Source organism: Falco naumanni, chromosome 16 (genome assembly GCF_017639655.2).
Source record: "Falco naumanni isolate bFalNau1 chromosome 16, bFalNau1.pat, whole genome shotgun sequence".
NCBI lineage: Eukaryota > Metazoa > Chordata > Aves > Falconiformes > Falconidae > Falco > Falco naumanni.
In genome coordinates this window covers 3,966,719-3,980,845 of record NC_054069.1, presented here as the reverse complement: position 1 = coordinate 3,980,845, position 14,127 = coordinate 3,966,719, and the positions used below count along the sequence as shown (strand labels likewise).

Here is a 14,127-nt window from a genome sequence, read left to right as displayed (position 1 = left end):
GTTAATTACATTTCCATATATGCACATGATATTCTTAAGTCGCTTGTCTTCCCATTCGCTCAACATCTACATATTCACTCCAGCAACTAGATTCTTCCTCCCATCCTCGGCTTCCTGAATGCGTGACCACATTCTTTACTTTGCCTTCTTCCAAACGCTTCATACTCTGAACTCCCCATGATATCATCATCTGTTGCTATCATACACTGCAATTCTCAGGCTCCAGCTGCTCGAGGCAGCGACCCTGTCTACTTCATTGATTTGATTTGTTTTATACATGATAGAGGGAGAAGTCCGATAAAGCAAGAAAACAGGGAAAAACATGTATCTGAAGTACAACATAACAAACAAGGAAAATAAAATGTCTGTATCAAAACCTGTGCTATGGTGCTGCATATGCAACCTTCAAGGTTTTATGCGCTCTTAGGTTTTACTGAAAGAAAACAAAACTGTACCAAACCCACCACATCGCTCAGTTCCCCTGCGGCTTCCACTTGCCATCTTTTTTGTCTCCTATCCCTTCTCCTGCTCAGGAAACCCTTCCCCAAGCTACTGTCAGAAGAGGAGGTTGTTCCCTTTCCTACAAGTTGATGGTGCTGCTTCTTCCCTCCCTCCCTCCCTTTCTAACCTCCCTGCATCTCTTCTCCTCTGAATTAAATCACCCCTCCACTTTAAGCTCTTTGAAAGACAAAACTACCTTGTTTCTGCACATAAAAAAACCCAGCCACCAAACTTGTCTTTTTCAGAACAGCTGTTTCTTTGAAGTAGAGAACACAAATCAGGCTATCCCTGCATTAAAACAGGTGGGGACTTAACACACACTGCCAGTTAAGGGCTAAAACACACCTTCTCTTTCTCTGTGTTCTACTAGCATGAAATAAAAGTGATAAATAGACCCAATCTCATGTTTAAGTCAAAACAAAACTCACAATACTAAAACAGCCCCCGTAATTAGCTACACTTATAAGTCAATTAAAATTCAGTTTACACAGCTGACAGCAGCTGCAGGTGGTCAGAAACACACTCGAAGTAGCTGCTGACTGCAGAGCAAATTACCATAAGAGAGTTCATCCAGGGATTTTCTTTGCAGGTTAGTAGCAGAGCAGAGAAAGCAACACCACATACCCATTTCTCTCTAATAACAAGTTGTCAATTATTCCATCAGATAAAAATAATAACAATTACACCAATATCTCATCCTATAATCAAGGTAGTAAAGCTGTCTTTGTTTTAAGCACCTAACACACAAGAGAAGCGCGCATATAGCAAAGTGCCAAAAAGCATCGCAACTCAGGAGGTAAGTTCTCCATTTAAGGACTGACTAGAGAAATACACCCTCTTGTGTGGTTAGGTGTCCGTGTCCCCCCCCGAAATGAAGGCATTAGAAGGCTTAAAACTGCCTATTATTTTGTTTCCACAAAAGATGCAAAGAACCCTCTTGCAAAATCAGTTGATGATTCATTAGCAATTCATCTTCTAACTTAACCAATTAAAGGGGGGGATGAATTATTAAAGATAGAAAGCAGAAAGCAGTTCAGTATAGTCTCTATTCCCATTGAAATTCTGAGGGAGAAACACTGATAGGCACCTCACAGACACCCAGCTTCGTGCTTGCTCATCCTTTAAAAGGCCTGTAAGGACCACAAATAGATCAGTAACACACTGGACGGGCTAGTGTGCAGACACCAAGAAGCACATTGCAAACACTGTCGCTTCACTCTCAGGACTTTGAAGCTCAGGCACCTAAACCAGGTTTTTAACTCTCACCTACAGACCCCCACAGGACCCCTTCTGAGGGTCTGCAGCAAATAGCTGAAGTAACAGGTGACTGTGCATAGCTTGAAACGCCTTGAGCAAGGTAACCCTATAAAGGGAGAGTTGTCCCTTTAGGATCAGTAGTTTTGAAAGACAAAGTCACAGGATTTTATGTTTCCATTCCAGCATAACAAGCTCCCTTAACAACCCTTTAATGCCACCGTAGCACAGGGGGAAGGACATGGCAACTCAACACCAACACCTAGGCAACAAGAGATCCCCAAGATCAAACTGCCACATGCCATAACCATATTCCAGACGACAAGAACGGGTGCATTTAGCAGCTGCAACCACTGCCCAAAGGCCCCACACTAGCAGAGCAGTGGCAAACACCACAACTCCCACTCACAGAAGACTGGGCCTCACCCCTTCCTTCAGACCCAAGATGGATGGAGCCACCTCAGGTGGTGGGAGCCAACACAAGGCCCGCACCCACCAGCCTGGCCCCTGGATGAGCCCAGCCACGCAAGCCCCATACTGGCACCTCAGGGTGGTGGCGAAAGTGCTGCCTTCCCTCCACACCGGAGCCTTTCCCTGCTGGGACCACCGAAAATGCCCCCAGGTACCACCCTCCCCCGAGGAGGGACCCGTCAACAACCACCACCCCACAGCTCCCCTCAGGCCAGCCGGCCGCCCCTACCCCCTCCCCCTTATATACCCCCGCTCCCCATAGCTGCCACCACCACCAGCCAATCCGAGGAGGGGGTGCAACGCCCCCTCCCCTAACTAGACCAATGGGAGGCAGGGGCGCGAGGCACGCGGCCAATCAGGAGGCGCAGGTGCCCCCCACCCGCCCGCTGCCCGCCAGCGCTCCCCGGTGTGAGGCAGCACGGCGGCCCCCCCCCTGCCCCGGGAAGGCGGCATCAGCCCCCCATGAGGGCGCCCGGCGGTCAGTCCGCCCCAACCACTCCGGCCCTGGGGGGGACGGGGATGGCGGCGAGAGGTCGCGCCGGGCGGGCAGAGGAGAGGGGACGGCCCGGCAGCCGAGGGTAGGGGCGCTGGTCTAACCATAGGGGAGGGGAGCGAACGGCCCAGAGTAGTGGTGGGGGGCGAGGGCCCCCCCCCTCAGTGCTGGGGACGGGGGACGGGGACAAGATGGCTCCAGCACCCCCCCGCCACTGAGGTGCTGGGGTCCGGACTGTACCATCCAGGGAGGGGGGGAACAGGGGTGGGGGCAGCCCTTCTCCCTCTGTCCGGGGCGGGTGGGGGATCCCGGCTGGGGCGGGTAGGGGGGGGAAGCGGACTGTACCTCTCCCGCGGGGGGGTGAGGGGAATGACTGCGCCCTACTGCCCCCCCCCCCACTCGCGGGAGCGAACGGTTTATCCCGGCCTCAGCGCCAAGGAGCCGCCAGCTCCGGGCGCCATCTTGGGTGCGACTAAAACAACAAGTCCAAAACCCCCGGCGGGTCCCCGCGGCGCCCCCGGATCGGGCTTCCCTCCCGGACCGTCCCATCGCGTTACCTGAGGGGGTCCCGTGCGGGTGCCGCGTCCCGGCCGCTGCCGCCGGCCCCGCTGCGGCCCCAAACCCCCCCACCTGTCCTCACCTCACAATGGTAGCTGCAGAGCGGGAGGGGGGGCGGCCGCCCGACCTCATTACCATAATCTGCCTGGCAACAGGCCGCGGCGACGCACGCTGATTGGCTGAAACGCCTCCGCCTGCGAAGATGGGGCCCAAAAGTCCTCCAGAAAAGACTCGGAGGCGGCCAGGTCAGGGCCCGGGGAGCAAGGGGGGGGACCCCGATCCACGGGGAGGGGAGGGGGGGGGGGGACCCCTGCCCGGGCCTTTACTCCCCCCCCCTGGTGCCTTCGACCAATCAGAGCGCCTCTCTCATCCCTGCTCCGCTCCGCCGGGGGCCTTGCCACCAATCAGAGCTCGCCTCTTATCGCGGCGCTCCGCCCCCTGCTGGGGGAGGAGGTGTGGGGGACGCTAGCAGCGCCCCCTGCTGGGAGGGCGGGGGAGGGCGGGGCGGGGCGCCCCCTGCTGGCGGGGAGGAGCGCGGGGGCGGGCGCCGGGTGATGGGCACTGATTTATCGGGGCGGGAGGGCGGCCGGGCGGGACCCCTCTTTTACACGGCAGGGAGGGCAGGGTCCATCTCCCCCTCCCTGCTGGAGACGGAGCTGAGCCTGAGATCTCTCGTGGGCTCCCAGCCGTGATGCTCTGCAGCCCTCCCTGCCCACCCCTTGGAGCATAATTATCGGAAATTGTGTCAAAAATAATAATCCAGCGGGTTTCACTGTAATATTACTTATATTCTTATAAATTAAAAGCTGAAGTGAGAGCTATTAACATCTGTAGAGGGGCAGCCCACGAGGAAATGCCCCCAAAAGGGCTCCTGCTGCCAAAAGGGACCCAGGCTGCCGCTGGCATTCCTTTTTTTTTCCCATGGTATATGTGTTCAAGTCCTAAATGTCAGCTCAGGGATGGATAATAATTACTATTGTTCAGAAATGTAACTAATTGGCCATTCCAGCGGGGTTATTGCCGTACTTCTGTTGCTGCTCATCGTAAAGAGGTGTTTGTATTATGGTGGCACGGAAAAATACTGCTTTTCTTATGCCTTGCTTGACATTAGCATACGCTCAGAAAGCCATTTGGTCTAGTAGTTCAGTAGCTATTTTTTAAATAAGACAATCTCTGTGTTTAGAACCGCTGAAGTTTATTCCAGATGGCTTCACGCACCACCTGCGTGCACGTACGGAATACACGGGCAGCTGCGGATCCTGCAGTGGGCTGCTGTGGCCAAGGGACCCAAACCCCAGCAACAGAGGAAGGGTAAATTTTGGTCAAAAAATGAATCATTGCTTTTACAAAAATCACTTCTGCACATTCTCTGCCCTAGGAGAACAGTGAGAGGGTCAGACCTCGATGCAGTTAAACGTACTTGTCCCCCAGGTCTGCCTTTAAAGCCTTATCTAGTCCTTTAAATTTAAGGGGTGCAGGTCTATATTGAAATCATCCCATTGTACTGACCCATCCCTTCCGTGAGCAGTCAAGATTTGAAAAAAAAACAAACCACAACACAACAAACCAACAAAACCACCAGAGATGCAAATTTTATAACTTGCACTTAGAACTTGAGCTTAAAATGTTCCATAAGAAAGGATTCTAAAACTGAAGTGAGCGCAATTAGTTACCAGTTAGAAAAGTCTGTTAATTTGGGGTTTCCCCCCACCCCCTCCACAACATTCTTGTTACTCCTTTGGGCAGTTCTCTTAATTTGAATTGTGAGAGCTATAAAGTCAATTTATTGCTCTAGCCTATAAACACAGTGTCAATTTCTTTATAGCACACTGAAACATAACGATGATGAATAGCACAAGGAAATACATAGGATCAAAACTGCTTTATTTCTTCTAAGTCTGAACAGCTATATGTATTACTATAAAAAAAAAATTAAACTTTTCAGTGTTGTATTTTTATTTGGGATTTCTGAGAGTCTCCTTAACATTTTGAAGGCTTACTGGCTGCGACACAAACACGCTGTTGTGCCGTCGTTTCATACAGCTATGTTACATATAGCTCTACAACTGGGCACAAAACAGCGCGGGACCTCAGGGCTGTGCTTTCATGGTACGTGGGTCATATTCTGAAAGTTATTCCACAGGTTTGGGAGGGTTTTCCCCCCTCTTTTAGTTTGGAAAGACCAATTCAGTGGATGCAACAAGCTGCCAGATGCGGAAAAAGCATGCTGGTCTGATTCATCATCTGCAGTATCTGGAATGTGATGTAATGCCCATTGTATTTCTCACATTTAATGTGTTGTTTCTGATGCTCCAGCACAAGCTTTGTTGTTCCAATAGCCTCAGGCTGTCAGAGAGAGAAGCTTTCTCGTTAGGTTAATTTATTTCTAATTTTCATCGTTCAAATAAACCACATAAAATAATTTCCCCATTCACTTAGATTGTCTGGAACAGCGCTGTAACCCTTCATCAAATGCTCCTTTTCCTCCCCTCAGCTCCTGGATCATCAGATCCATATCTCCATCTCTGCATCACCTCATTTGTATACTGCTGTTTCAGCACTGCTTCTTATGCATCTGTCCTGTCTTGCCTCTTCCCTGTGGCCACGACAAGGCTCATTTTTCCAGGCTGCCGCGCCATCTCCCACATCAACTTGTACTGGCATCCTCCTGGCAAGAACCCTTTTCTCCCCCATTCCAGATGGAAAACCATACCCCATTTAACTTGTGAGTATCTTCTTGACCTAACTCCTTCACCTGAACCGCTTTGTCCCTTTTCTTCACCTAGTAAAACCACTGTCTCAGGTCTTTGCCTTAAAAACAAGCCTCCCCACACCTGGACCGCAGTCCCTGAAAGCTGCTCACCAACCCTCTTTCAGACATCCTAGGAAGCTGTTCTGTCCTTTTTCCCATCTATACTTCTTTGTTTCTGCTTTTGTTGGGGTTACTTGATTTTTCTTCGTGACATGATCCCATTTTGAGAAGCATGTAGATTAAACCATGACAAAGAAAAATGCTCCAGTGCCATAAACTCATTTGAGTTATAGGAGCAGACTATGCCTCGCTGGCCCTGTTGACCTCCTGGACTACATTTGTGCATGATAAATAGGTACTTGCGCCTAGATTTCCAAATTAAACTGTGCACAGAATTGGGCTATGCATTGTGGTACCCATCAAGCTTCCCTTGTGCAAGTCAGCAGCTGGCCGTGATTTAACACACCAATCTAGAAGATGGAAAAACTTCAGCTCTCTTTGTGTTTCTGTTAGAACCTGCTAAATAATAATGCAACTGAAATGTAATTACTTTGCATCCTGCATGGAGAATACAAAACATGGTGAAGGTATTGATAGAGTTTACTGGTTTAGAGCAAGCCACAATACATTTAATTAAAGTGGCCTCACATAAAACACATTGCAAATACAACAAAGTTAGCCTGTTTTGGTTCACAAGGTCATTCCCCACACCACCACCACCACCCCCAAAAAAAAAAAAATAGTTGTTTGGGGATTTTTCCCCCCTAAGCAAGCTGAATTAATCCCCTTATACTGCAAGGAAGGGTTTGACTAAAAGAAGTTTGGTGGTTAGTGTGTTTTAATAGCATCTACCTAATCATCTCAAAAATTTTAAAGTGATTTTACTTCAAACTAAATGAAAAACATACTATTAGGGGAAGTATTTCATCACATGCATTCACTGTTGGCTACCCTTTTGCCTGATCTGTACCCACCCAAATAGCATTTTTCCCCCTGATATTTCCCTAAGAAACACAGGCAGCAGGCACAGTGATAAGTAAGGAAACAATTCACATCACACACACACAAACACACCAGTCTTTACTGGGTGCATCCAGTCTTAGGAAGAGGGAGCTTTTCAGTTCACTAGGAAAACCCATTTAGCAAAGCGTGCTGTGGTATAGGGATGGGAAATGCAAGTTCTGGCTGCAAAAATGCCTGCAGGGAAAATACTTTGCCACTCACACACCAGTATCTCCCTGACTCCATTATAACAGTATTTATTAAGGCTGCTAGTGCTGCTTCTGGTGGTGTCTCGAGATCTTTGGGTTTAGGGGGAAGATAGAAATCAACCGAGAGAGTTTAGCATTCCACAAGTTTTGATGTAACCTGCCTCTTTGCAAGCTTTTCCAGGGCGAGAAAAATATTTTTCATTCTACTTGTGCACAGCTGCTACTGTGGGGCCCTGACCCTTAAGCAAAGCAGCTGGGTGGCAGTGGTACCAGTAAATGCCCTGGCTCACAGGCTATGGCAAGTACAGGAACACCAGTGCAGCAGAGTTGCTCTTCGCATTGCAAGACTTCTTAACTCTTGGAACATCTCCCAGAAATCCACACTGGACAGGTGTAGTTCAACTTCAAATCCAGGTCAACCGCTTCTTCATCTGGGATTACTGTTCATTCAGTACGTGCGGCTCTTCCCAGGGAAAGATATCTACAATTAGCCTTACAATACTTAACTGAAAGTACCAAATTTGTTTTGGTCAATGTTTCACCCGAGTTCAGGTGGCACCACTACCCACTTCTGGTTATGTAGAAGCATTGTCATTAGTAGGAAATAATTTGTGCATCAACTGCAGGGTAAACACAGAGGCTGTTTGGGTTTCCTCTGCATTAGGCAAGCTGGAGTGACTCAGAATACTATTAACAATGCGTTCTGAGATTTCTGAGTTTGCTAGAAAGTTGAATATTCTCTATTAAAATTAGTCCTGCATCTAGACATTATAATGAAGTCTTTTAAAAAGTCATCATGAACATTTACAGGATTTAAAGGCCTTTTCCTTTTGCTAGAAAATTTCCATGTCTGCAGCCCTGGGAAAGGACTTGTTAATACACATCCCTTTGATTGCTGTTTTCAAAAAAGCAATGATGAGATGGTAGAGTCAGTCTTACCAGCCTCTGTTGGGAAAGAGGGGATCTTCACAGATAGGCCTCCTGCTTCTGGGTACACTCAGTAGATAGAGAAAAGCAACATGGAAAAAAGTTTGGTGATAACTTACAATAGATGTTTAGAGAGCAGGCACATGTTTAAAAATAAATCATAGTATAGGATCTACTTTATTTCACATGAAAGCCATACACTGTTTATCCAGGCTTTTAATAAAACAGCAAAAAATAAGTCCCCTAGCTGCAAAAACTATTATTTTTCTATATTTCTCAATCAGCTGATCAGTCTTCCTCCCTTGCCAGACTTCAGAGATGTAAGAAATCCGACCTTCTTGGGGACGTAGAAGCTGGCAGGGGGCTTTCCAAGACACAGAGCCCTCTCCGTCACAGGCACTGCTATTAACTTAAGCAGGTTTTCACTTAAGAGAGAGACTTTTGTTCCTGCAGCCTTGAACAAGAGACTAAAAACATCACTGAAGATCAGGTTTTTCCAAGGCCCATCTCTACTTATTTGTTCCTGTGCCAATGTTTTTATGCAGTTTAAATACGGGACTTTTTTTCTCTCCCCAGTGTTTACTCTCCTGATGTATTTATAGACAGCAATCATATCCTCTCCAGAAGTTTATTTTGTTAGACTATGCAAGCCACATTTCTTTCACCTTCTCCTGTATAACATATTCCTTATTCCCCCATCTGTCTTACTAGTCCTTCTGCTGTAGTGGAGCAACAAGACTTTGAAAAAGAATTTTTCATCTTAAACAATACATTTTCTATAACAGCTTTAGAAGCCCTAATCAAGTTTGTAAGGGGTAAGAAAACTTGTCCTAGGAAGTCCCCTATCCATGCACCTGGATCTCCCAGTTTGTGAGAGTACTCACCAACTACACTCTCATTATTTAGCCTAGAGAAGATGAGTAAGAGTTATCTGGAGATAGCAGTCAGGGTCACGTAAAAATCCAGGTCATCAAACAGGTCTGAGGTCTAGACGGGAATTAAATCTGCAGGTCATGATGCAGTCTAGCAGAGACAATCAGGATTAGGCAAAAGCCAGTAATTGCTTACTAAGTCCATGACAGTAAGGTTCAAGATCAAGCTGCAAAGTGGTGTTAGAAGCCCATGGCCAGGTACAACCGCCCTCCAGCTGAAGCCCCATGCTCCTCTAGGATCACTCAAGCAGCACATGAGGTTCCAGGGCTCCGCTGGAATAGAGCATCTGGGCAGGTGAGCAGAGGTCCCAGGTGAAGCTTCTTGGGATCAGTCAGATTTATTAGTGGCCACAGCAGGGTGCTGTGTTGCTGCCTGTGTACTGCAGATACAGCTTGGTTCCTACAGTTGCCTGCTTTAGCCAAATTTTGTTGTTGCCTTTTTTGTTTAAGTTTTTCTTTGACTTGTGTCTTAAATATAATGTTTGCAATTTTCCCCTGTTTGTCAAGAGCCTCTGGGTCTGGTTCAAAACCAAATAACTTAAAATTTTGGTGGAGATTATGTGCTTTCTTTCCTGAGGTTTGAGTCCTTGTTTACCATATTTCGAAGTTTTTCCTCAGTCTTCTTTCATAGCAACTATAAAGTTAGACATTTGTGAAGGAAACTGCGGAAATCTCATGGGGTTCTGGCATTTTATATTTCAGTGGAAAAAAAGACCCCATGTTTTTAACAGTGGTGGTGGTGGTGTCCTGCTGCTAACACGCTTGGCACGGGAGGCTGCGGTGCCCTGGTTGGGTACCTGACCCCAGCAGTGAGCAGGGCTGTATTGATTGAGGTGTCATTCTGGATTGCATTCCAAATATTTTTGCAGAGCAGATCTTTGCAGTTGAATACGTCCTTCAAGAAGATAGTTGTCTCAGTCGAAGTGTTTACTTTAGTGACTGATTAGTTTAAAGGAGGGGATGTTTTGAAGCTAAATTGAGTTTGAAAGTTAAGTATGTTCCACCCACGCTATAAGCAGATACCTGAATGCCTTTGAAAACTGGTGTCTTAGGAGAACAGTAGGCATCAGATGGAGTAAATGTATAATAGCAAGTGCCAAGATTTGTCAGTGAGTGTAATGCTGCCTTACCTCTAAAGCTGACAAAAAGAAAATGGTATCATTTGAGACAGCCATTAAGGTTGAAACTGCAGCCTCTGCCCTGGTGCAGGTGGCTACAAATGAAAAAAATCCTGCTGCCCGCCAGACGGGAAAAACATGAACATTTGTTGCTCAGAGGAGGAAAGCAGAGCTGCCCAGAGCAGGGAATTCTGGCAGATCCTCTGCTGTGCTTCAGACAGATGACACTGGAGGAAGGACGTAGATACTGTAGGCTAGGAAGACATAGCACATCAGTCTGCTTCCCCAAAATCTTTTAGTAAACAGGATGTAACCCAATTATTTTAAGCCAGTCTCATTACTGCTACCCACCCTTTAATTTTTCTTTCTTTTTTTGCAGGAGATAATCTTCATTGGCAAAGCTCATGTGATGTTATTCAGGTGCACCCAAATATTCTGTGTTCCAGGTGTGCCCAGGCACCTGGCCAACCTGACCCAAAACTGAGGCATTTTCTTCAAAGCAGTGGATTTACACAGTAAGGTGAGAGCATTCTTTCCAACACAGTTAGGGCAGTACTTAGCATTTCTCTGTTATTACAGAATTGTTCAGCTGTTGCTTTAAACTCTCGTAACCTCGGCCTGCATACAGTGGAAAAATTCAGGATTTGCTTGCCTGAGCGTGAGGCTGCAGTTCACAGTAAAATATTTGCTGTAGTTCCAGCTGAGAGCGCTTGTGTGTCCTGCATCATGTTAGGTTCGCTCTGCCTTAATTTTGCAGGCACCCTTCTGGAGATCTGTTGCAAGAGTTTTGCTGTCAGAGTAGAATTGATATTTTCCAGTGCTCTAAAATCCATTTGCCTGGGAAGACTGTCTTTAAAGCTAATACGCTAACTACAGCGGGAGCTCAGGTGGGATCTGTGCTATAAGATTTATCAAATGATCCCAGAATTTGACCACTGATTTTCAAAGTGCTCTGAAATTTGCTGCTTAGTGAGTTTGCCTGAATAACAGAAGACAGCAGTAATAGCAAAGGCATTTCTTAAAGCAAGTTTGGAGTAATTTTGAGACTTGCCAGATGCATGCCCATCCGGTATATAGCCACTTCCTACAGTCAGGTGTGTTTTTTGCCACCATGGTAAGATTGTCTTGGAAGTTGTTATTTTAATTGCTGAGGTGTTTGGGAAGGCAAAGGATAGGAACACACTTAAGTCATTTTACACTGCTTGGATCAGTCTGATAAAGTGGAATTAATCTCCCTGGTGAGTTGTGTTTCATCCAACAATACCCTAACAAGTTGGATGAGCCACTTCCCATCCTTGTGGTCCTCCTCAAATGCAGAAAGTTGTAATGAGGCATCTCCTTCTGTGATAATATTTGTAATGAATTCCAGAGCCTGGCTCCCCTCCTCTGCCCTCTCCTCACTAATTCCCTGCAAAACTTCTAAGAAACCTGCTTGTTTCCATTTTTTCTTTCCCACATTTGGCCCTTACCTAGTCTTGATTTGACCCATTCACTTCCTCTTAAGAGTGGTTGCAGAAACTGCAGGGAAAATATTTTATGATGTGCTATTTCCTTTAATATTGAGCAACCGCAACACAACAAAAACATATTCAAGGTGTAGTTAAGACTAAAAGGCAATTTGGTATTTCTGTAATGCCTGGGGGGGGGGGGGATATCCCCTTTCAGTCTTCCACCAGGTTTTCTTTAACAGCTGACATATTGGTCCATAACATAAATACAAAATAAAAATGAATGAGAGAGCCCTCTACCATAGAGAATGCAGGCTTCTTTCACGACGGAATACTCAATAGTGAATCACGCAATTGTTGAAAAGCTATTGGCAAGCCTTTGAGTCAAAGGCGTAAAAGAGACTTAACATGTGCAGTATTTTTCCTTGCCTTACTTTTAAGAAACGTTTTTACAATGCAGGAACCTTTAACGTAGAGAACGACTTATGTAGCTGTAAACTCATTTGATTCTTATTTTTTATTGCTGTGCTGCTTGGATGCTTTTTTGGTAAATTATTTCCTGCCCCGTGCCAGATGCTGTTTTCATTCACAATGAAGTAATGGTCCTTTGTGAGTGATATCACAGTATTCTACCACAGCCCTTATTGTGACTTCTCAAATTTAACGTACTGAAATACATTCTTTGTTGGTTGTTTGGGGACTTTTAGATCTAGGGTTTGATTGAAGTCGGTCTGTAACAAAAAAAGAACAGAGCCTGGAGAACTTGGACGGTATGCAAGTTGGACAAAACCACGCAAACAAAAGAAGGGCAAAAAGGAAAACTTTGCCAATTTGATATATTCTATCCTTTCTTGCATAGGCAGAGGAAAAACTCGAAATCAGACTTGTGTAATTTGTCGTTTTTCAGGTTTGAGATGTTGTAGGTATTGAATCGCTGACCTTGCCAAGCCACCTATCCATGTGCCCATGCCGGGTGCTGCAGCTGATGCAGGATCAGCAGGGAACGTTGGTGGGGGGGGACCCGGGTTGGGGTCTGCTCCGATTTCACACCGCTGGCTGCCGGTGCTCCCTGGCGCAGCTCCCACGCTGTGCCCACACGCTAAAGCAGCGTACCCGAAGGCACGCATGTTCTCATTCTTCAGCTAGATCACAGGGTTAGGCTGTTCTCAACACAGGCTAGAAACCTTGCCGTTTGCTTGTAGACGTGTGGTCTGTGGGTTTCGAATCACAATGACATGGTCCCATCCTTTGCTGGTAAAAGGTTTATTAAAATTGGTCTTGTTTGTGCCGGTGTCCGTGTGCACAGAACTGAATTCTTTTGAAGGGTTCGGTAAAGGTACGTTTTCCAGGAGACGGAACAAGTACAAGGAATCCAGTTGAGTTTCTGAAGGCCTGATCGTGCAAGGAGTGGAGCCCTCTGAATTTTAAACGCAGGTTAGAGCGCTTTGCATCCCCCAGCCCCTGTAAGGTTGTAGGGCTGTGTCTGTGTGTGCATATGTATGAGTTGAAGCATAAATTGATCTAAGGACATAATTACTTATGCTCCCCCCCCCCCCCCCTTAGAAGTAAACCAGTAATTATGAAAAAGAAAGTGAGAAGGAAGACATTCCTTTTGAAAGTGGTAAGTGAATATTGATTTCACATCTCTGCTAAGTAGACGCCTTTTTGCACAGCTTTTTAGCCTTTCCAGTCAACAAAGGAGCTGGCAAACAGGTCTGTCAGCAGCTATATTTTCAGGAAGTATGGAGGAGGTCTTGTTAGACTTTTTAACAGAAGAGGGAGATATTTATAATACATGATAGAATATTGATATATTTGAATGTGCTGATAGATGAGATTTTAAAAAACCAGAAAACGTGGTCAAATTTTGCCCTCCTTGTAGTTCACTGAGACTGCACCAGGTAATATGTTGAGGAAAAATTTTGCCAAAAGCAGTTTTGAGGGAAACTATTAAAATGCAGATAAATGAAGATGTCTGGCTGACCAGAAGAATCTGTATTCATGTGGCGAATGTTTCATTACTCATGCTGCAATGCTTTCTGAAGTATATTTTTGTATCATCATTTCCCATTTTAAATTCAGCACTTAAATCCCAAAAGGGAATTAACTATCAGCCATTTGCATTTTAAAGGGAAAATTCAAACCTCAATAGAGTGCTCTACTTAAGACTCCTTTTATATAACTTAACCAATGAGCTACATCTTGGTGGAGACCTTAGGGAGTCGACCAAATGACTGAGACAAGGCAGGCAAACCTAGACTTGGAAGAAGCCTTGTGATTTGCTTCATAAAATGCAGAATACGCTGGTACTGCTGTGACACTTTCCTGAGAACCGGTGTGTTCATTACTGTGGGGCAAAATGCCTTTTTTATTGCAGGGGGGGAAGTGTTTGCCAGCTTCGGTAAACTGGGGTGGCTAGAGCACAGGCTACTCTCTTTTCCTGCGTGTGAGGGGAAACTCAT

The 14,127-nt window shown here is 46.1% G+C and overlaps 1 protein-coding gene across 7 annotated transcripts in view; it reads right to left on the bottom strand.

The window, feature by feature from the left end:
* Positions 1 to 3,470, bottom strand: part of PRDM10 (PR/SET domain 10) — a 47,083-nt gene extending 43,613 nt beyond the window's left edge. For 5 of the 7 annotated variants that reach the window (XM_040615898.1, XM_040615905.1, XM_040615907.1 and 2 more), the window contains exon 1: positions 3,277 to 3,382. The gene's annotated coding sequence lies outside the window, so the exon portion shown is untranslated. Of the gene's footprint in view, positions 1 to 2,823; positions 2,895 to 3,276 lie in introns of those variants that run through there. The other 2 variants (XM_040615899.1, XM_040615901.1) reach the window with 2 other exon arrangements.
* Between the last annotated feature and the right edge of the window lie 10,657 nt (positions 3,471 to 14,127).